The 24,000-nt window shown below is 42.2% G+C and overlaps 1 long non-coding RNA gene across 2 annotated transcripts; it reads left to right on the top strand.

Annotated features, from left to right (window-relative positions):
- The first annotated feature begins 18,599 nt into the window (after nucleotides 1-18,599).
- Nucleotides 18,600-23,361, top strand: LOC119279138. 2 transcript variants are annotated; one of them, XR_005138039.1, is made up of 6 exons: nucleotides 18,600-18,991; nucleotides 19,103-19,340; nucleotides 19,956-20,238; nucleotides 20,328-21,553; nucleotides 22,236-22,320; nucleotides 22,982-23,361. It is a non-coding gene; the product is annotated as an uncharacterized LOC119279138 (long non-coding RNA). The 2 variants fall into 2 exon arrangements; XR_005138038.1 differs by lacking the exon at nucleotides 22,982-23,361 and having other exon boundaries at nucleotides 20,009-20,238; nucleotides 22,236-22,255.
- The last annotated feature ends 639 nt before the right edge of the window (nucleotides 23,362-24,000 follow it).

Genomic DNA, 24,000 nt, shown 5'->3' with positions numbered 1-24,000 from the left:
TGCATTGCCCTTTATCACATCGAGACGTGTGATACGTCCATTTTGCATCATGCTTTCATAATGATATTTATTGCATTATGGACTGTTATTTCACTTTATGTCACAATACTTATGGCTATTCTCTCTTATTTTACAAGGTTTACATAAGGAGGGAGAATGCCGGCAGCTGGAATTTTGGGCTGGAAAAGGAGCAAATAATAGAGACCTATTCTGCGCAACTCCAAAAGTCCTGAAACTCCATGGAACACCTTAAAATAAATAAAGAAAAATCCTCGCCAAAGATGAAGGCCAGGGGGCCCACACCCTGCTCACGAGGGTGGGGGCGCCCCACCCTCCCTAGGGCGCGCCCCCTACCTCGTGGGCCCCCTGGTGGCTCTCCGACGTCCATCTTCTCCTATATGAAGTCTTTCGATGAGAAAAAAATCAGAAGGAACTTTTCGGGACGAGACTCCGCCGCCACGAGGCGGAACCTTGGCGGAACCAATCTAGAGCTCCGGTAGAGCTGTTCTGCTGGGGATACTTCCCTCCGTGAGAGGGAAATCATCACCATCGTCATCACCAACGCTCCTCTCATCGGGAGAGGGCAATCTCCATCAACATCTTCACCAGCACCATCTCATCTCCAAACCCTAGTTCATCTCTTGTATCCAATTCTTGTCTCAAAGTCCAGGATTGGTGCTAATAGGTTGCTAATAGTGTTGATTACTCCTTGTAGTTGATGCTAGTTGGTTTATTTGGTGGAAGATCATATGTTCAGATCCTATATGCATATTATTACCCCTCTGATTATGAACATGAATATGCTTTGTGAGTAATTACGTTTGTTCCTGAGGACAAGGGAGAATTCTTGCTATTAGTAGTCATGTGAATTTGGTATTCGTTTGATATTTTGATAAGATGTATGTTGTCTAGCCTCTAGTGGTGTTATGTGAACGTCGACTACATAACACTTCACCATTATTTGGGCCTAGAGGAAGGCATTGGGAAGTAATAAGTAGATGATGGGTTGCTAGAGTGACAGAAGCTTAAACCCTAGTTTATGCGTTGCTTCGTAAGGGGCTGATTTCGATCCATATGTTTCATGCTATGGTTAGGTTTACCTTAATACTTTTGTTGTAATTACGGATGCTTGCAATAGAGGTTAATCATAAGTGGGATGCTTGTTCAAGTAAGAACAGCACCCAAGCACCGGTCCACCCACATATCAAATTATCAGAGTATCAAACGAGAATCATATGAACGTGATGAAAACTAGCTTGACGATATTCCCATGTGTCCTCAGGAGCGCTTTTCCTATTATAAGAGTTTGTTCCGGCTTGTCCTTTGCTACAAAAAGGATTGGGCCACCTTGCTGCACTTTATTTACTTTTGCTACTTGTTGCTTGTTACAATTTATCTTATCACAAAACTATTTGTTACCACTTATTTCAGTACTTGCAGAGAATACCTTGCTGAAAACCGCTTATCATTTCCTTCTGCTCCTCGTTGGGTTCGACAGTCTTACTTATCGAAAGGACTACGATAGATCCCCTATACTTGTGGGTCATCAATGTGGTGCAAACTTTGCAGGTGCATCCAAACCCCGTGATATGATACGCTCTATCACACATAAGCCTTATTATATCTTCCTGAAAACAGCCACCATACCTATCTATTATGGCGTTTCCATGGCCATTCCGAGATATATTGCCATGCAACTTCCACCGCTTCTGTTTGATGACTTGACCATTCATTGTCATATTGCTTTGCATGATCATATAGCTGACATAGTAGTTGTGGCTCAGCCACCGTTCATCATTTCTCATAGATGTTACGCTAGATCATTGCACATCCTGGTACATGCGAGAGGCATTCATATAGAGTCATACTTTGTCATAGGTATCAAGTTGTAATTTTTATTTCTTTTGAGTTATAAGTAAATAGAAGTGTGATGATCATTATTCATTTTTAGAGCAGTGCCCCAGTGAGAAAAGGATGATGGAGACTATGATTCCCCCACAAGTCGGGATGAGACTCCGGACAATGAGAGAAAAAGTAAATGGAAAAAAAGAAAGAAAGAAAAAAGAAAGAAAAAAAGAAAAGAAAGAAGAAAAAAGAGAAAAGAATGAAAATAAAAATAAAAAGGAAAGAAAAAGAAAAATAAATAAACAAAGAGAGAAGGGGCATTGTTAGTATCCTTTACCACACTTGTGCTTCAAAGTAGCACCAAGTTTTTCATATGGAGAGTCTCCTATGTTGTCACTTTCATATACTAGTGGGAATTTATTTATTATAGGATTAGATTCACACCCACTTAGTTTTCATATTGAGCTTTCATACACTTATAGCTCTTAGTGCATTCGTTGCATGGCAATCCCTACTCTTCGCATTGATATCAATTGATGGGCATCTCCATAGCCCGTTGGTTAGCCGCGTCGATGTGAGACTTTCTTACTTTTTTGTCTTCTTTATATTTACCCCTATCATCATACTCTATTCCACCCGTAGTGCTATATCCATGACTTGCGCTCATGTATTGCGTGAGAGTTGAAAAAGCTGAAGTGCGTTAAAAAGTATGAACCAATTGATCGGCTTGTCTTCGGGGTTGTGCATGATAAATACTTTGTGTTAGGAAGACAGAGCATGACAAGACTATATGATTTTGTAGGGATAGCTTTTTTTAGCGTTGATATTTTGAAAGAAATGATTGTTTGTTGGGATGCCTGAGTAATTATGTCTTTATGTCAAATTATAGACTATTGCTTTGAATAACTTATGTCTTAATATTTGTGCCATGGTTAGATATATGATAAAGTTTATGCTAGGTAGCATTCCACATCAAAAACTATCTTTTTTACCATTTACCTACCGAGGATGAGCAAGAATTAAGCTTGGGGATGCTAATATGTATCCGTCGTATCTATAATTTTTTATTGTTTCATGCCAATATTATACAACTTTTACATACTTTTGGCAACTTTTTATATGATTTATTGGACTAACCTATTGATCAAGTGCCCAGTGCCAGTTCCTGTTTTCTGCATGTTTTTTGTATCGCAAAGTATCCATATCAAACGAAGTCCAAATGCAATAAAATTCCATGGAGAATTATTTTGGAATACATGTGATTTTTGGGAGTTGGAATCACCGCAAACGGAGGCCCACACAGCCCACAAGACACCAGGGCGCGCCAGAGGCACCTAGAACATGGTGGTGAGTTGTGACCTCCTCCGACGTCGGTTGGAGATCTACTTCGGGCGCAAGGAAGATTATATCCGGAAAAAAAATTGTTAAAATCTCAGCGCAATCGGAGTTACGTATCTCCTGGAATATAAGAAACAGTTTTCGGCCAGATCAGGAGAACGCGAAACAGAAGAGAACAGAGAGGGATATCCAATATCGGAGGGGCTCCCGCCCCTCCGCCTCCATGGAGGCCATGAACTATAGGGGGTACTCTCCTCCCATCTAGGGGGAGGCCAAGGAAGAAGAAGAAGGAGGGGGCTCTCTCCCCCTCGCTTCCGGTGGCGCCGGAGTGCCGTCGGGGCAACGATCGGGACGACGATCTACATCAACAGTCTTGCTACCGTCAACACCAACTCTCTCCCCCTCTATGCAGTGGTGTAACACCCCTTCTCCCCGTTGTAATCTCTACTTAAACATGGTCCTAAACACCATATATTATTTCTCAATGATCTATGGTTATCCTATGATGTTTGAGTTGACCCGTTTTGTCCTATGGGTTAATCGTGATCTTGGTTGGTATGATTGTATATTTTATTTATGGTGTTGTCCTACGGTGCCCTCCGTTCTCGCGCAAACGTGAGGGCCCCCGCTGTAGGGTGTTGCAATATGTTCATGGTTCGCTTATGGTGGGTTGCGAGAGTGATAAAAGCTTAAACCCGAGTAAGTGGGGTATGACATATGGGAGTAAAGAAGACTTGATACTTAATGCTATGGTTGGGTTTCGCGACCTTAATGATCTTTAGTAGTTGCGGATGCTTGCTAGGGGTCCAATCATAAGTGCATATGATCCAAGTAGATAAAGTATGGTAGCTCATACCTCTCCCTCATATAAAATTACAAGAATGATTACCAGTACTTGTTATCGATTGCCTAGGGACAAATAACTTTTTTGTTGACACAAACCCTTTTTCTAAACACGTAACTTTTATTATCTTGCAAAGTACTTCTAGTTTTATTCTTGCAAAGAAGTTCTAGCATCACACCTACAAAATAGTTTCATACTTGTTTCCGATAAAGCAAACGTCAAGTGTGCGTAGAGTTGTATCGGTGGTCGATAGAACTTGAGAGAATATTTGTTCTGCCTTTAGCTCCTCGTTGGGTTCAACACTCTTATTTATCGAAGAAGGTTACAAACAATCACCTATACTTGTGGGTTATCAAATAACAGCCCATAATGCAATAAATATCAATATAAAAGCATGATGCAAAATGGACGTATCAGTGGGGTATTAGTTGAGTGCCGCTCAGCAGATTCTGACAGTTTACGTCTGGTTTTTCATTAATTAACTAGACAATTCTCTTCTCCTCAATTAATAGATTAGGAAAACCTTTTGCCTCCGTTTCAAAAAATATACCAAGAACTCCCAAGCCTCCTTGATCCTTTGGTTTATAAACTATGTCCCAAGAAATGAGGGCAGATCGCTTATCCTCCATGATATATTTCCTCCAAAAGCAGTGTCTGATGTATTTATTTATATGTTTTAACACAGTGCAATCACAAATGCCCACACACACTCACTCATATGAATGCAATCACATCCTAGCACTATGAGCACCTCCGAGATACTGAGCTGACATCACATCTTGAGATTGACAAAGTCACCACAGGCCCCTCGGAGTCGACGGGAACATCTTCTCCCACTGAACGAACATCGTCGGCAATCCTAAAATAAATTCAGGAAAACACGGGCATCAATGCCAAGTCTAGAACTTGAACCCCGGTGGGCTGGTTCCACCACAAGGAACCTAACCATCTGAGCTACGCTCGGTTCACATGTATTTATTTACTTGATCAATCACAAAGACATGTAGTGATAGAGATTACATGAAGAAAGTTGGAAGACTAGTAAAAATAGATTTAACAAGTGTAAGTTTTCTCCATATGAAAGCAGTGTGGAGCACCCGGTCAATCTTCTTTCAATTCCCTGTGTCATTGGTGTGAAGTCTTCTACTCTAGGCTTGCAGGTGCCAACGGGAAATCCCAGACATGTGATAGGGAAGCTGCCAATGGAGCTTCCTAAGATACTAGCCAATTCTTACATTATAGCCTTTTTAACATTAATAGGTACCATGATAGACTTTGCATAATTGAGTCTGAGTCCAGTGTAAAAAGAAAAGTGTATGAGGAGGTTCTGAATTTATTGAATCTGAAGATTGCACGCATGCAAAAGTATTATAGTATCATCAACATACTGAACAAAATAAAGTCAGAGATGTCTCTTGAGAGGTGATTCAATCAAACTGTTATCCATGGCCTCATTTATAATAGATTGCAATAAATTTGCAACTAGAACATGGATCAGAAGTGAAAGGGGATCACCCTATATAATACCTTTTTTGTAGAGAAATTGTTTCCTTGGTATTCCATTGAGCAAAACTGACGAAAACCAGACCCTAAGATATCCATCCATTTTTTTTCATCTTGGCCCAAAGCCTCTAGAAACGAGAATTTCTTTCAGAGTTTGATATTCAGTCATGTCAAAAGCTTTTTCAAAATCCTGCTTGAGGATGACTATTTCTTTTCCAAATTGATGGCACTGATTGTAACATCCCAAATTTTCAATTTGGAATGTATACACTAGATCATCATTGCATATCATATTTTATTGCATTTTGGTTGATCCTAGAAATTTCACGCAACTCAAGGACCCTCGGAGAGAGTTGGGGATTTCGTTATTTTCATATTTGAGTTTTCTCAAATTTTGAAAATAGGATCATTTGATTTTATTTATTTTATCTTCAATTATTTCTATTATAAAAGTATGAGAGAGGGAATAAAATGACTTTCCCAGAATAAAGAAATATTGAGGATTTAATAAAAAATCAAATAATATTTTATTTTGGTTCTATTTGCTATTTTATTTGAATTTAGGAAAAATGCGTGTTTTTCAAAATTGCATTTAGGCCCCAAATAAATGTTCATCCTGTGCGACTTGATTTTAGAAGCCGGGGAAAATTTATTTCGGGATTTTTGGAGTCCGTTTAGTATTCCTTTTGTTTTTTTCTGAGCGTAATTATTAAAAAAACACCGAACCGACTTCGGGCCGTATCCGGCCAGGACTCCCTGGCCGAGGCCTTTAAGTACCGCCGCCCCGGGCCGCCCCAGCCTACCACCGCGTCCCACCCAAAACCCTAGCACCAGGAGCCGCCGCGCCGCCGCCACCGACGAGGTCGAGCCGCCCGCCGGTTTTTTTAGAAAACCGTTGGTTTTCACTGGTTTTTTTAGATTTGATTTTTTTAGATAGATCGGTTTTTTTCGGTTTAGTTAATTAGCGAGCATTCGCTCGTTCGTTCGTTTTAACGAACGCGTTCATCGTTTAGATCCAGATAACGAACGTTCATTCGTTAATCTGTTCGTCATTTTCTTTTTTCTCGGATTAAATCCGCGATTTTTCTGATCGCGATTTCTGATCCGATTTTCGTTCTAGTATAACTTTTCGCTCGTTTATCGGAATAAGGCGATTCTAGCGCCTGGAGTTTCGTCTCGAAACCCTCTTTCCATTTAACCAACTCAAACAAGTTTTTGCCTCTGTAAAAATTGCCCTAGATCCAGAATAGTAAATGAAGCCTGTTTCTTTTGCCGTTTGTCTTTCGTTGCTTCGTTTGATTTGGTTCTTTTTGCCAACCGGAGTTCTTAAGTTGAATTTTCTGGTTAGATCTCTTATTTGAGTTTTACCTGTGCATTAGTTGAGTACTTATTGTATACTTGTTTGTTTGCGATAGAGTACCCGGAGTGCACCGCTTGCTACTTCGAATCGCTAGGTTTCCCGGATCATCAGCAAGGCAAGTAACACCTTGATCATACCTCCTACTATCCAGTTTTATTGCATTAGATCAACCCTCACACATTGCATGATTGATCTAATTAAATTGTGGGTTTTGGGAAGTAGTTGAGGTAGTACCTATTACCTGTTTATTATCAAACCTTTGGGAGTTACTTCTACGTTTGCTTATTATGTCATGCTATGCTCGTAGACGTGGATTGGGTTTTGAGAGTATTCATGACAGATGTGAGTTTGTTAAATTAATGGTTTATCTAAGGTGGCAACTTAAATACACATCTGGGTGGATTGAGGCACCTGGGAATTCCAGCGATTGCCTTTTTTTCTTTTGGACCGCCACCCAGGCTCAAAGGGATCATGAGATTATTCATGCTAGAAACTTCCGTGTGCAGCCACAAGCTACTATGGGCTCTAGCATAGTTGACTAAGTTGTGCGAACTCTTACAGTGGTAGACTAGAAGATGTAGGGGAAAGTAGGTGTAACGGTCTACTCGATCGTAAGGTGCTAGCGCTTCTGAAAAACTATATCTCGGTCATCCGTTTCTCAAACACCATCTAGTGCGAGAATCCCAACGGAGGAGATCGAGTCTTGTGGGGAAAAGTGCGCAAACCTCTGCAGAGTGTATAAACTAATCATGGTTAGCCGTGTCCACGGTTATGGACATCTTGAGTATCTAGTACTTGGATTATCATGTGAATCTCATCATGTTACTCTAAAATTAATTTTGTTGGGTTTTAATGATGTTTCTTAATTGGGATTGAGAATGCTGTCAACCATTCTCAATGTTTAACAACTACCATGATAGTTAAATAAAATTTATTCCTTTGCAGTAGGGAAAAATTGGCTTTACGCAAAACTGTAACCATAGAGCTTTCCACCAGCCAAATATGCATGTAGTATAGCCTTATTCCTTCATTGCTCTCTATGTGTTACATTGCCAGCATATTCCATGTGCTGACCTGTTTCGGGTTGCAACGTTCATGTTGCAGACTTTTCAAACGACGAGTAAGGTGCCTTTTAGGTCGTGGTTCTATACTCAGTGATGCCGTTGGAGTTGATGGACTCGCTTATCTTCCAAGCCTTCCGCTGTTATCGTTATTAGATGGCCTTAAGCCATATTTATTGTAATAAGTTCTCTTTTGAGACTCTCAATGTAATAAGTGTGTGATTGCCACTTTGTTATAAATCCTTCAAGTACTGTGTGGTGTCAGCATTACTGATCCAGGGATGACACCTGAGCATAGAGATTGGACCGTCTGAGGTCTGGTCGCTATAAGATGGTATCATAGCACACGCTGACTGTAGGACACGACCACTAAGCTAAAACCCTAGATCACTACTCACTCTTCTCATTTTGACTCCTCATCTTTTCTACTCTTTTAGCATGGCGGATGCAAGGAACAAGTTCACGCAACCGGATGAAGATACACCCTTTGGATGTCACTTGAAGGAAGTCACTAGATATCTGAGCATAGGAGTACCAAGCTTCACCAGAACCTACAACGCCACTTTACCTGAAGAAGAGCGTTGGATGATTCAAGTTCAAGTTCCAGGAAGGATGTTCATGCCAGTCACTGAGCCCATAGAGTTTTCTTTTGATGCACCAACCTGGAGTCTAGGAAAGAGCATGGCAGCTCACATCGCCATGGGACGCATTGGTTTACCGCAATGATCTCAAGGATACTATCTACCAGATTTGTGGGCGCCGAGATGAGCATTGGGAGATGATCACCACCAGGAAGGATAGATCAATTCAGCTTTTATCCAGGAGTTAAACCAGCACATTCGATGTCAGGAGAACCGGATGTGCGCCGACATGATATATATGAAGAAGGCAAGGACTAGAATCAACGAACTGGAGGAAGAACTCAAGGCTACACGTGAAGATTATGAAGAGGAAATCAAAGTACTAGTGGAGAAGAATGACGATCTGATCAAGAAGATTGGAATATTCATGGGAGGCCCTACCCCAGTAGAAGAAGATGAAGAACCCCAAGGAGATTCGCCCGAAAGACTACATCATCATCGACGACACCGACTCGGATCCAAATGATAGCGATGATGACTATGTTGATGAAGCTGGAGTAGATATCATGGAGTCTGCAACTGAAGAATATTTCTAGTAGACCACCCCATCAGTAGTAGTAGTCCACCATGTAAATATAGTAGTCCGAGCACTTTTGCGATAGTTAGATCGATTGTATGCCCTTGTTTGATTGAATGAAGTGAATTGTTTGCTTTTGCCTCATGTGCATATGGGTAGTGTTTTCTCTCTAGACCCCTCTCTATTCTTAAATCTCATCTTTTCTAAACCCTCAGATGCCTCCGAGATGTGACCCCGAATTTACCTTCCCACCAAAGCTCACCCAATTGATCCAGCAGCAGAACACATTGATGCAGTTGCTAGTCCAGAATCAAAATCAGGGGAACAACAACAACAACCCACCACCACCACCACCACCTGTTGATCACTTAGCCCGTTTTCTTAGGCTGAATCCGCCGGTGTTTTCCAGTAGCACCGAGCCGACAATAGCAGATGATTGGCTCCACAAGACAGCAAGGGAGTTGACCACGCAGGATGCATAGATGCGGAAAATGTGAAGTTTGCCGCACATCAGCTTGAAGGACCCGCAGCATCATGGTGGGAGAATTTCACCGCCATTTTTCCAATCGACACTGTCACATGGGACCAGTTTCAGCAGGCTTTCCGTACTGCCCATGTTTCAGCAGGAGCTATGGCCATGAAGAAGCGAGAGTTTCGCAACTTGCGCCAAGGAGGACGAACAGTTGGCCAGTATGTGGAGGACTTTACTAAGTTAGCACGTTATGCCCCAGATGACGTTGCTATGGATGCAGCTAAGCAGGAGAAGTTTCTGGAAGGACTGAATGACGAGCTGAGCATGCAGTTGATGGTAGCAACCTTCAACAACTACCAGGAGTTGGTAGATCGTGCTCTCATGATTGAAGGCAAGCAGCAGCAAATTGAGAACCGCAAGAGGAAGTATGGACAAGGGAAGTACAATTCAGGAGCTCAGTAGAAGCCACGTTTTACCCCTAGACCGGGAGGACATTTTCAGCATACCCATGGAGGAGGTAGCTCGCACAATCATAATGGCACCAAGAATGGTAATGGGAATGGAGGAAGCAACGGCCAGAACCGCACCAACCCATCAACCCTAGCCAAGAGAGACCTGAGCCAAGTCACTTGTTTTAAGTGCCAGAAGACCGGACATTATGCCAATGAATGTCCCGAATCCCAGAATGGAAATGCCAATGGAACGCTCTGGGAATAAGTCGAACCCTTTCAATAGGGGACAGGTGAACCACGTTAACGTGGAGGAGGTTGAAGAGCAGCCGGATGCAGTAATCGGTAAGTTTTTGGTTAAGTCATTTACTGCACTCATTCTTTTCGATACTGGTGCATCGCATTCATACATATCAAGGGGATTTGTGGATAAGTATAATCTGCCCAGTAAAGTTCTTAGAACACCTATGTTAGTAAGCTCACCAGGAGCGGAGTATATGGCTAGTAAGAGATGTTTTCAAGTGCCATTGAGTATAGGTAGGCATGTGTTTCCCTCGGATTTGATCATTTTGCAATCACAAGGTTTGGATGTAATTCTGGGTATGGATTGGCTGTCGATGTATGGAGGAAACATCGATTGCGCCAGTAAGTCAATTTTGCTTACCACCCTAGAAGGAACAAGGATCAAGTATGTATCCCGGCATGTGCCAAAGAGGACTCAAGTAAATTGCTTAACAGGAGTTGTGCAGGAGGAAGTACCAGTAGTGAAGGATTTCCCTGATGTATTTCCAGAAGAGTTGCTAGGCATGCCACCGGATAGAGATATTGAGTTTTTGATTGACCTTTGACCAGGCACATGGCCAATATCTAAGAGACCATATAGGATGCCCGCAAAGGATTTGGTGGAGATTAAGAAGCAGATTAAGGAGTTACTGGATAAAGGTTATATTCGTCCAAGTTCTTTGATACGTCCATTTTGCATCATGCTTTTATATCGATATTTATTGCATTATGGGCTGTTTTCACGTTATGTCACAATATTTATGGCTATTCTCTCTTATTTTACAAGGTTTACATAAAGAGGGAGAATGCCAGCAGTTGGAATTCTCGGGCTGGAAAAGGAGCAAATATTAGAGACCTATTCTGTGCAACTCCAAAAGTCCCGAAACTCCACGGAATATATTAAAATAAATAAAGAAAAATCCTCGCCAAAGATGAAGTCCAGGGGGCCCACACCCTGCTCACGAGGGTGGGGGTGCCCCCCCCTACCAGGGCCCGCCCCCTACGTCGTGGGCCCCCTGGTGGGTCTCCGACGTCCATCTTCTCCTATATGAAGTCTTTCGATGAGAAAAAAATCAGAAGCAACCTTTTGGGATGAGACTCCGCTGCCACGAGGCGGAACCGAGGCGGAACCAATCTAGAGCTCCGGCAAAGCTGTTCTGACGGGGATACTTCCCTCCGGGAGGGGGAAATCATCACCATCGCCATCACCAACGCTCCTCTCATCGCAAGAGGGCAATCTCCATCAACATCTTCACCAGCACCATCTCATCTCCAAACCCTAGTTCATCTCTTGTATCCAATTCTTGTCTCAAAGTCCGGGATTGGTGCTAGTAGGTTGCTAGTAGTGTTGATTACTCCTTGTAGTTGATGCTAGTTGGTTTATTTGGTGGAAGATCATATGTTCAGATCCTTTATGCATATTATTACCCCTCTGATTGTGAACATGAATACGCTTTATGAGTAATTACGTTCTTTCCTGAGGACAAGGGAGAAGTCTTGCTATTAGTAGTCATGTGAATTTGGTATTCGTTTGATATTTTGATAAGATGTATGTTGTCTAGCCTCTAGTGGTGTTATGTGAACGTCAACTACATAACACTTCACCATTATTTGGGCCTAGAGGAAGGCATTGGGAAGTAATAAGTAGATGATGGGTTGCTAGAGTGACAGAAGCTTAAACCCTAGTTTATGCGTTGCTTCGTAAGGAGCTGATTTTGATCCATATGTTTCATGCTATGATTAGGTTTACCTTAATACTTTTGTTGTAGTTGCGGATGCTTGCAATAGAGGTTAATCATAAGTGGGATGCTTGTTCAAGTAAGAACAACACCCAAGCACCGGTCCACCCACATATCAAATTAGCAAAGTATCGAACGCGAATCATATGAACGTGATGAAAACTAGCTTGACGATATTACCATGTGTCCTCGGGAGCGCTTTTCCTATTATAAGAGTTTGTTCCGGCTTGTCCTTTGCTACAAAAAGGATTGGGCCACCTTGCTGCACCTTATTTACTTTTTTTACTTGTTGCTCGTTACAATTTACCTTATTACAAAACTATATGTTGCCACTTATTTCAGTACTTGCAGAGAATACCTTGCTGAAAACCGCTTATCATTTCCTTCTGCTCCTCGTTGGGTTCGACACTCTTACTTATCGAAAGGACTACGATAGATCCCCTATACTTGTGGGTCATCATTCTTCGCCTTGGGGATCGCCAGTACTTTTAGTGGAGAAGAAGGATGAATCGTTAAGGATGGTTGTTGATTATCGAGGATTGAATGAAGTAACCATCAAGAACAAATACCCACTCCCGATGATTAATGATCTATTTGATCGATTGCAAGGAGATAAGGTATTTTCCAAGATCGACCTGCGATCAGGATACCATCAGTTGAAGATTCGAGAACATGATATACCTAAGACGGCTTTTACCACCAGGTATGGGCTGTACGAGTATACCATTATGTCATTTGGTCTGACTAACGGACTTGCATATTTTATGAACATGATGAACGAAGTGTTTATGTTGGATAAGTTCGTCGTGGTGTTCATCGATGATATCCTGGTATACTCGAAGAATGAAGAGGAGCACAAGGAGCATTTGTGTTTGGTACTTGGTAAGCTCTGTGATGGCCTGGCTTATTAGGGATGATAGACTACTCATGTCAATAAGGAATTCCTTCTTTTCCGGGAGCCCATTCGGACAGAACTCCAAAGTTAAGCGTGCTCAGCTTGGAGTAGTGTCAGGATGGGTGACCGACCGGGAAGTTGCTCCCGGGTGCGCATGAGTGAGGACAAAGTGCGCAGAAAAGACTAGTATTGATCTGTGGGGCCAGTCTAGATCTCGCCAGGAGTAACGACCACCGGCGGGTGTGTCCGGAGCGTTACAAGTTGGTATCAGAGCCGACCCTCGCGGTTACACGGATGTTTGCGGACAGGTGCGCGGTCATGTTGTTGATGACGTTTGTGACCCGTCGTGGCACCCAGCATGGCGCATGTACCGGACTGGATGCACAGACGTATGTGCCAAGAGGGAACGTTCCTGTGGCCCGACGAGGACGTCGGTTCCTCTGAGTGGGGGTGTATGTGATGGCCTGGCTTATTAGGGATGATAGACTACTCATGTCAATAAGGAATTCCTTCTTTTCCGGGAGCCCATTCGGACAGAACTCCAAAGTTAAGCGTGCTCAGCTTGGAGTAGTGTCAGGATGGGTGACCGACCGGGAAGTTGCTCCCGGGTGCGCATGAGTGAGGACAAAGTGCGCAGAAAAGACTAATATTGATCTATGGGGCCAGTCTAGATCTCGCCAGGAGTAACGACCACCGGCGGGTGTGTCCGGGGCGTTACAAGCTCAGAGAACATCAGTTATATGCCAAGTTTAGCAAATGTGAGTTTTGGTTGAAGGAAGTTGGATTTCTCAGACACGTTATATCCGGAGAAGGTATAGCAGTAGATCCCACCAAGGTTGACACTGTGACAAATTGGGAAGCGCCAACAACAGTTGGAGAGATCCAGAGTTTTCTTGGACTTGCAGGATACTACCGGAGATTCATTGAAAATTTCTCGAAGATTGCGAAGCCTATGATGGAGTTGTTGAAAAAGGATACCAAGTTCATATGGACCGAGGAATGTGAGGCCAGTTTCAAGGAGTTGAAGAAACGTTTGGTTACATCACCAGTGTTGATTTTGCCAGATCAGACCAAGGATTATGAGGTGTATTGTGACGCTTCACGTCGAGGACTTGGAGCAGTGCTTATGTAAGAAGGAAGAGTTGTTTCATATGCCTCACGACAGCTTAAGCCTCATGAGTTGAATTATGCTACACATGATTTGGAGTTAGCAGCCGTAGTGCATGCATTGAAAACCTGGAGACACTTTCTCATTGGAAACCATTGTGAGGTGTACACGGATCACAAGAGTTTGAAGTATATTTTCACGCAGAAGGAGTTGAATCTCAGACAAAGGCGATGTTTAGAGCTCATCGAGGATTATGATATGAGATTGCATTATCACCCTGGAAAGGCTAATGTAGTAACCGACGCGTTGAGCCGTAAAATCCATGTCAACACCTTAATGAAGGGAGAATTACCAAGAGAGTTAGCCGAGAATCTTCGTGAGCTATGTTTGGAGATAGTTCCGAGAGGCTATGTAGCAGCATTGGAGATTCAGTCTACTTTGATGGATAAGATCAGAGAAGCCCAGAAGACTGACAAGGAGATTGCTTCTATTAAGGAGAAAATAAGCAAAGGAAAAGCTAAAGGATTTCGTGAGGATGAGCATGATACCTTATGGTTTGAAGATCGTGTTTATGTGCCCAATGACCCGGAGATCAGGAAGTTGATTCTGCAAGAGGCCCATGATTCACCATATTCGATTCACCCAGAAAATACCAAGATGTATTTGGATTTGAAGGATACTTTCTGGTGGACCAGAATGAAGAAGGATGTTGCGGAATACGTAGCAGTTTGTGACGTATGTCAGAGAGTAAAGTCAGAGCATCAGAGGCCAGCAGAATTGCTATAGCCATTGCCGATACCCGAATGGAAGTGGGATAAGTTAGGCATGGATTTTATCACAGGATTGCCCAGATAGAGGAACCCAATTTACCTCAAAATTCTAGGAGCATTGTATCAGATAGAGGAACCCAATTTACCTCAAAATTCTGAAATCAGTTGCATGAAACTTTGGGTACCAGGCTAGAGTTCAGTACAGCTTTCCATCCGCAGACAGATGGACAGACCGAGAGAGTCAAACAGATTTTGGAGGATATGCTGAGAGCTTGTGCGCTAGATTACGGATCTAGTTGGGACGAGAATTTGCCATATGCAGAGTTCTCTTATAACAACAGTTATCAATCAAGTTTGAAGATGGCCCCTTTCGAAGCCTTGTACGGAAGGAGGTGCAGGACCCCATTGTCGTGGGATGAAGTTGGAGACCGCCAGTTGTTTGGACCGGATCTGATTAAGGAATCTGAACAGAAAGTAAAATTGATTCGCGAAAGGCTCAAGGTAGCCCAATCCAGGCAGAAGAGCTACGTAGATTCTAAACGCAAGGAGACAGTTTACGAAGTCAGAGACCGAGTTTATCTTCGAGTATCTCCACTTCGAGGAGTTAAGCGCGTTGGAGTTAAGGGAAAGTTAGCGTCACGTTTCGTAGGACCATACAAGGTTTTGGAGCGTATGGGAGAAGTAGCTTATAAGTTGGAATTGCCCGAAGGATTGTCAGGAGTTCACGACGTGTTCCACGTTTCACAGTTGAAGAAGTGCCACGCGGAGATGGTTGATATACCGCTGAGAGATACAATGCCGCTGGAAGCGATTCAGTTGGACAGTGATTTGACCTACGAGGAGAAACCAGTTAAGATTCTCGAATATGCCAGTCGAGTCACCCGCAGCAAGGTTATCAAGTTTTGCAAAGTTCAGTGGAGCCACCACACGGAGGATGAAGCCACCTGGGAACGAGAGGAAGATCTGTTGAAAGACCACCCTCACCTATTTTCTAGCCAACCCGAATCTCGAGGGCGAGATTCATCTTAAGGGGGTAGGTTTGTAACATCCCAAAATTTCAATTTGGAATGTTATACACTAGATTATCATTGCATATCATATTTTATTGCATTTTGGTTGATCCTAGAAATTTCACGCAACTCAAGGACCCTCGGAGAGAGTTGGGGATTTCGTTATTTTCATATTTGAGTTTTCTCAAATGTTGAAAATAGGATCATTTGATTTTATTTATTTTATCTTCAATTATTTCTATTATAAAAGTATGAGAGAGGGAATAAAATGACTTTCCCAAAATAAAGAAATATTGAGGATTTAATAATAAAATACAATAAGATTTTATTTTGGTTCTATTTGCTATTTTATTTGAATTTAGGAAAAATGTGTGTTTTTCAAAATTGCATTTGGGCCCCAAATAAATGTTCATTCTGTGCGGCTTGATTTTAGAAGCCGGGGAAAATTTATTTCGGGATTTTTAGAGTCCATTTCGTATTCTTTTTGTTTTTTTTCTAAGCGTAATTATTAAAAAAACGCCGAACCAACTTCGGGCTGTATCCGGCCAGGACTCCCTGGCCGAGGCCTTTAAGTACCGCCGCCCCGGGCCGCCCCAGCCTACCACCGTGCCCCGCCCGAAACCCTAGCGCCAGGAGCAGCCGTCGCCGCCTCCAGCCGCCGCCGATGAGGTCGAGCCGCCCACCGGTTCTTTTTAGAAAACCGTTAGGTTTTCACCGGTTTTTTCTGTTTTTTAGATTCGATTCTTTAGGTAGATCATTTTTTTCGGTTTAGTTAATTAGGGAGCGTTCGCTCGTTCGTTCGTTTTAACGAACACGTTCATCTTTTAGATCCAGAGAATGAACGTTCGTTCTTAATCTGTTCGTCGTTTTCTTTTTTATCGGATTAAATCCGTGATTTTTTTATCGCGATTTCTGATCCGATCTTCGTTCTAGTATAACTTTTCGCTCGTTTATCGGAATCAGGCGATTCAAGCGCCTGGAGTTTCGTCTCGAAACCCTCTTTCCATTTAACCAACTGAAACAAGTTTTTGCCTCTGTAAAAATTGCCCTAGATCCAGAATAGTAAATGAAGCCTGTTTCTTTTGCCGTTTGCTTTTCGTTGCTTCGTTCGATTTGGTTCTTTTTGCCAACTGGAGTTCTTAAGTTGAACTTTCTGGTTAGATCTCTTATTTGAGTTTTACCTGTGCATTAGTTGAGTACTTATTGTATGCTTGTTTGTTTGCGATAGAGTACCCGGAGTGCGCCGCTTGCTACTTCGAATCGCTAGGTTTCCCGGATCATCAACAAGGAAAGTAACACTTTGATCATACCTCCTACTACCCAGTTTAATTGCATTAGATCAACCCTCACACATTGCATGATTATGATCTAATTAAATTGTGGGTTTTGGGTTGTAGTTGAGGTAGTACCTATTACCTGTTTATTATCAAACCTTTGGGAGTTACTTCTACGTTTGCTTATTATGCCATGCTATGCTCATAGACGTGGATTGAGTTTTGAGAGTATTCATGACAGATGTGAGTTTGTTAAATTAATGGTTTATCTAAGGTGGCAACTTAAATACACATCTGGGTGGATTGAGGCACCTGGGTATTCCAGCGATTGCCTGTTTTTCTTTTGGACCGCCACCCAGGCTCAAAGGGATCATGAGATTATTCATGCTAGAAACTTCCATGTGCAGCCACAAGCTACTATGGGCTCTAGCATAGTTGACTAAGTTGTGCGAACTCTTACAGTGGTAGACTAGCAGATGTAGGGGAAAGTAGATGTAACGTTCTACCCGATCGTAAGGTGCTAGCGCTTCTGAAATACTATGTCTCGGTCATCCATTTCTCAAACACCATGTAGTGCGAGAATCCCAACGGAGGAGATCGAGTCTTGTGGGGAAAAGTGCGCAAACCTCTACAGAGTGTATAAACTAATCATGGTTAACCGTGTCCCTGGTTATGGACATCTTGAGTATCTAGTACTTGGATTATCATGTGAATCTCATCATGTTACTCTAAAATTAATTTTGTTGGGTTTTAATGATGTTTCTTAATTGGGATTGAGAATGCTGTCAACCATTCTCAATGTTTAACAACTACCATGATAGTTAAATAAAATTTATTCCTTTGCAGTAGGGAAAAATTGGCTTTACGCAAAACTGTAACCATAGAGCTTTCCACCAGCCAAATATGCATGTAGTATAGCCTTATTCCTTCATTGCTTTCTATGTGTTACATTGCTAGCATATTCCATGTGCTGACCCGTTTCGGGCTGCAACGTTCATGTTGCAGACTTTTCAGACCACGAGTAAGGTGCCTTTTAGGTCATGGTTCTATACTCAGTGATGCCGTTGGAGTTGATGGACTCACTTATCTTCCAAGCCTTTCGCTGTTATCGTTATTAGATGGCCTTAAGCCATATTTATTGTAGTAAGTTCTCTTTTGAGACTCTCGATGTAATAAGTGTGTGATTGCCACTCTGTTATAAATCCTTCAAGTACTATGTGGTGTTAGCATTACTGATTCAGGGATGACACCTGAGCACAGAGATTGGACCGTTTGAGATCTGATCGCTACACTGATGCAAGTATATGCCCAAGCAAGGCATCTCGTATGGATCGCCTTAAGAAAAACCATATTGATTCAGGTGTATGAGCTTTAAAACTACTTTATGTAACATGTTGGCCAATAGCTTGGTGATAATCTTAATGGAACAATTCGGTAAAGAAATTGAATATATAAAGGATGAGCCAGTGCGCCCAACTAGCGGCACTGGCCATGTCTCCTTTTATTCGCTCTATGTATCGCCGAGCGTTGTGGCCAACATCCTCTCCTCTCCTTTCCCCTCGCTCACTTCCTCCTCCCTCACCCGTAGAACCCTAGCCGCCTTCTCCCGCAGCACCTCAGCCGCCTCTTCTCCCTCTCCACCCAGCCGCCCCTCTCCTCGACTCGGCTCGAGTGCGCACTCGAGCCAATCCTCCGTGTCGCCTCCTCCTCCCCTCCACTTCTCTCCTCCTCTCGAAGCCCCAGCGTGTGGTCGCCGCTGCCGTTCATCTCTTTCTTCCCACGATGCCTCCCCATCCTCCATCAGCCGTCGCTGTGCGCCGTTGTTCTGGACCGGTCGGAGGTCGCTGCAAAGGAGCGGAGCAGGACAACGCGAAGCAGCAGGGGTGTGATTTCTTCTTTTTCCATGAATGCATCTGAATCTTTTTTTTTGTTCCCCCAATCTAGATTTCTAATTAATTTCATTCTAAAGTGTGCAAATGGTTATGGCTTATCAGGAAGAGGGGAGCAGCAGCCGTGCCAGCCAGCGCGCATCTCGTCGCAACGCGTGCAGCTGCAGCAAGCTGAAGACGCGGCCCTCCATCAGCGGACGAGCGGCAGTCAGCACGAGGTCGGGGTGGAGGGCCATGAGCACCAGGAGGTGCGTCGAGGGGCACCAGGAGGCACCATGGTCACTGTGGGAGCACGCCAAACCTGAAGGCCATCACCAGCCGCTGTCCACGCCCCAGAGCTTAGGTGAGCAAATCCATTCTCCTATCAGATTCAGATAACTTCGGGTAGTCAAGGTAAATCCTTTATGCTTGAGGGTACCATAAACAGACTATTGATTGAATGAAACTTGTGGTTGGCTGCTATTGTGTTGTTTGATGTTTGGTTCAGAGGAAAAATTGCATTTATTTATATAAAGGGTACTTAGTAAACTTTAGTCTAATTTAATCATCACTCAACGTCAGCTTCAGGGTTATGTATCTCTGTACGTATAGATTTTCATGTTTAGAGAAAAACCTTTATGTTAAAACAAGATGCCACGATGAATTAATTTACATCCAGATAGCATCATGTTCTCATCAGAAAAAGGAGTTAAACTTTCAGCCATGTTTGAGACCTGTTTAAAAATGAAGTAATGCTAAAAGGAATAATCATCACTCAGCTTCAGGGTTATGTATCTCTGTACGTATAGATTTTCATGTTTAGAGAAAAACCTGTATGTTAAAACAAGATGCCACGGTGAATTAATCTACATCAAGATAGCATCATGTTCTCATCAGAAAAAGGAGTTAAAGCTTCAGCCATGATTGAGACCTGTTTAAAAATGAAGTAATGCTAAAAGGAGCATCATGTTCTCATCAGAAAAAAGGAGTTAAAGTTTCAGCCATGATTGAGACGACGTTCTTCTCCCTCAGCGCGCGCCATGGCGGTCCCTCCTCGTCGCCACCCCTCTCCTTGACTCGGCGGGACGAGGGGAGCAGGGGCAGCAGCCAGTCGCTGCCCAGTAGCAGAGGAGGACGGCAGTGGGGGGAAGGAGCAGAGGAAGACGTCACTGGGGAAGGAGCAGAGAGGCTGGTGTTCCAAACGGCGCTTGCATCATGTGCCGGACGCTACTCTCCGGCCCTCGTCATCGTCCCCAATCTAGGTTGCACATCTGCGTCTCGCCATCTTCTTCCCCCTATTTTTTGGTTCTTTGATGATTTGATCTCAATGTTGGGTTTACTGTTTACCTAGGCATGATGTATGAAAATCTGAAAAGCAAAGGAAGAATCCCGACGAAGAGTTTGGTGATGGGGAATAGGATGAGTTCTTTCTCTCTCTCATCCACGTTTGTTCCTACATTTTTATTTTGATGTTATGGTTTATTCTATCCCTTCTTAGATTAAACTTCTTTGAACCATCTAAATCTCTTTGTTCAATGACTCTGAGTTTACCACTCCTTGTATCTTAACCTTCTTGCTTCAGCAGGGTTAGTTGTTGGGTCATATGTGTTGTTGACTATGAAGGTTAGGTTCCTTCCCACTCCCTTTTGGGTTTCTTCCTGTTGGAATTGATGTGGCCTGATTCTTTCTTTGTCACTATCTAGATATGTGTTCTTATGAAAGTTATCTATTGCCTTATTGGAATTTCTCTGTTATGTCATGCACATTGCTACCTTCAGGTTGTTTAATTATTTAATATGGAACACATTGGCATTATATGAAAAGAGGCACATATATGATTCTTTGCATTTTTGCAATGTCGTGACTGCAGAGGTACCCTTCTCTCTGTAACAAATCTGAATCTTTGCATATTGGGTTTGCATATGCTTGCGAGTACCTACTCTATTTGCGCTCAAATACCATATGTTATGCACTGGTAGAGGTAAAAGAGAAATTCAGAGAAAGATAAAAAGAAAAGGACAGAGGATGCAAAGGAAAATGATACTTGGATAGTTACATCTACAGTTTAGATATTGCTAAAATTGGTTGCTCCTCTCCTATTTAGTGAAATATGTATGTGCTTTTTTATGTTCTGTGGTTAGGACCGACAACTTGATTAGGTGCAGCCTACTTCAACTAACACATCTTTAAACTAAACTGAACAAATCCATTTAGTTTGTCTACTTCTGAATTTATGTTTCTATGGTGTCATTGTTTCAGTTTGTGTTGCACATTTATGTGTCAAACGACAACTATCAAACAAGAAAAATGCTTGCCAGCTATAACCTACCCCTGACCTCTGTGTTTATCTTTTCATGGTCATGGAAAATGAAATGCTCATGAACCACCACTTTCTTTCATGCCGACAAGGGCTGTCGATCCACCCAGCGCGTGGGTAGCTGCACGGATCTCCAATATAGCCCCCTCCCTATGGCACCGTTCCACCGTGCTGACTAGCATTGAATATGCCATGGATCTACCAAGCAGCCGCCTTAGCATGGTCATCCATAACGCTATCCTGCTTCCATGCAAGCTCAGGTCAATCCTCCTCTTCCATTTCGCGGCTATTACCTGGAATATTAATGACCATGTATTTGCAAACAGTGGTTGCATTTTCCTTAAATTTTAGGCATTCTTCACTTGCTGCTTCCTCATTTCTGAATAAATGCATCTATGTTCACACTCACTCTGATTTTAAATTGCACTATAACTAGAAAGTAGAGGATGCCTTGGTGTTATGTTGCAACAAAAATAGAAAGGAAGCAGCAAGTGGAATAGGTAAATATTTCTTTTTAGCTAATTAGAGATCACAGTGCACTGTAGATTGCCATAACATTTTTTGGGTTAGCTAATTTTATTGGTATACATAAAAGTAAATATGTCACTGGTGTTACATCTACATAAAAGTAAATTTAGATTTCAGAAGTTGTGCTTGAGAAACTATGTGTTATTTATTTGCCTTTGAGGAATAAATTTAGATGTTCTTACTAGTAATTTCTTGTTTCTTTTTCTGTTCATGTTCTCATGATTTTGGCTCTTTTAAAACCTCAAACTGAGAAGACGAGTGCTAACAATATATGATTGATGGCAAAATCCATGTTTCCATTTAAAGGATGATCCCTTGATCAGTATGCTATCAAATTTTATGAAGGTCCCCATTTGAATCTTATGTTCCCCACTATAACTTGAAATATTGCCTAACCCAGTTTTCTTTTTGCAGGATGTTGAGTAGGCCTGCCTTATTATGAAACCTGGCGATTTAGTGGTACCATGGTGGCTGACCAAGAGGAGGAGGAAACCTTCCCGTACTGCTCCGCCTCCACTCTCCCTCCTCCAATGCATACTTGATGGGAACAGTTAGCTCATGTCTCTTAGACAATACTCCCTCCGTCTGAATAATGTAAGACGTTTTTGCAAGCTAACATAGCTTGCAAAAATGTCTTATATTGTGAGACGGAGGGAGTACTTTTTTTTGCCAGAAGTCTCTTAGATAATACTTGGTGAGGCGTGTGCAGGCATCTTAGTACATGTTTCTACACCCCTAGACTCACTCTCCCAACACTGTATTCAAGGCTCATTGAGGATAAGTGCTTCAAGATGCCTTCTACTCCTAATGCACATAAGTGCACTTGTATCACTTGCCTCATGAGATTATTGTCCACGACCTGATCCCTTGTTATGTTATCCATTATCCAAATGCATGGCAGGTCTTTCTGTTTATCATAGAATTAAATATGCTATTGGGAATTTCACAAATGGTTGCCCTTTATGCAAGGATGTACTTGAATACAGTTTAGGAGATCAGGAAAAACTATGCATGTTACCTGATCAGGTTTTCCATGTTGTTTTTGCTGTCAGTGACGTCATTGTTTCTGAAAATTTATAGGTTTCTCTGTGGCTCATCTGTAGATGATATATTTCCAATTGGTAGTGGTCATTGTTTTTAAGCAGAGTATTGTTTTGTAGATGAATTTCCATGGAGGCTTGGCAGAAGCAGATTAGTTGTTTTCTCTATTATATCAGGTGGCACTTGGCTTCTCATAAATGACTCATCATTTTCCTGAACAATGGTTATTGTACACTTATGCTAGAGATATGGAGATCAGGACTGGATTTGTTTATTGTTTATGCTTCGGGAGGAATTACAGTTGTGGACCTGTAGATGAATTGCCATGGAGGCTTGGCAGAAACAACGGTTCCCTCGGCAGTGGCTGCGAGGGGTGTAGCTTGCTGAAGAAATGGGCTTTTTTGTAGCTCCAGGTATAGAAGAGTATAAAACCAAATTATATGATGTAATTGACTACTATTTCTATTAACTTCTCCTGTAAACAATGTTCACGAGTTCATGTATTAAGTACATTTTATTGTGTCACTTGTGTTTACTCTTTTTTAATGCAACTTTACAGTTACTCGGAATTCCTAATTGTAGACGCAACTATTTTGACCTACAGATGATCTAATTTGTGGCATTTATTACCTTAAGAAAATATTTGCATTTAATTTCCTTTATATATAGGCGTATAAATTCTTACCAAATGTACCCAAATATACGGTTTTTGAAAAAATGCAAATATTTTCAACAAGAACATGGTTTTAAACGGGTCTTTGCGCCATTTGGCGCAACTGGTCATCTAGTAGGTTTCAAATCACTAGCATGCATTTGGGCATCATGTTTTGGGATCAAGGTGATAAAAAAAATAGTTCATACTCTGAAACTTGACTTTTCCATAATAAAAGTCATCAATGAGACAATAAAAGTCCTCAACAGTGATACCGCAACATGCTTTCACAATATCAAGAATAAAAGCATCAGACCCATGGGCTTTATCTGATGGAAAATTATGTACTACATCATCAATTTCCTCCTTGGAAAAAGAACCGCCGGGCAAAGTAAATCATTTATCAGTAAGTGAGTCCAAATTCAGTGGGTTATGAGTGACCACAGAGGAGCATAGTCTTTGTTTGAGAGCCCTTCAAAGAATTGT

Source organism: Triticum dicoccoides, chromosome 1A (genome assembly GCF_002162155.2).
Source record: "Triticum dicoccoides isolate Atlit2015 ecotype Zavitan chromosome 1A, WEW_v2.0, whole genome shotgun sequence".
Lineage (NCBI taxonomy): Eukaryota > Viridiplantae > Streptophyta > Magnoliopsida > Poales > Poaceae > Triticum > Triticum dicoccoides.
The sequence above is the reverse complement of the archived record's forward strand: the minus strand, read 5'-3'. Positions and strand labels throughout refer to the sequence as shown.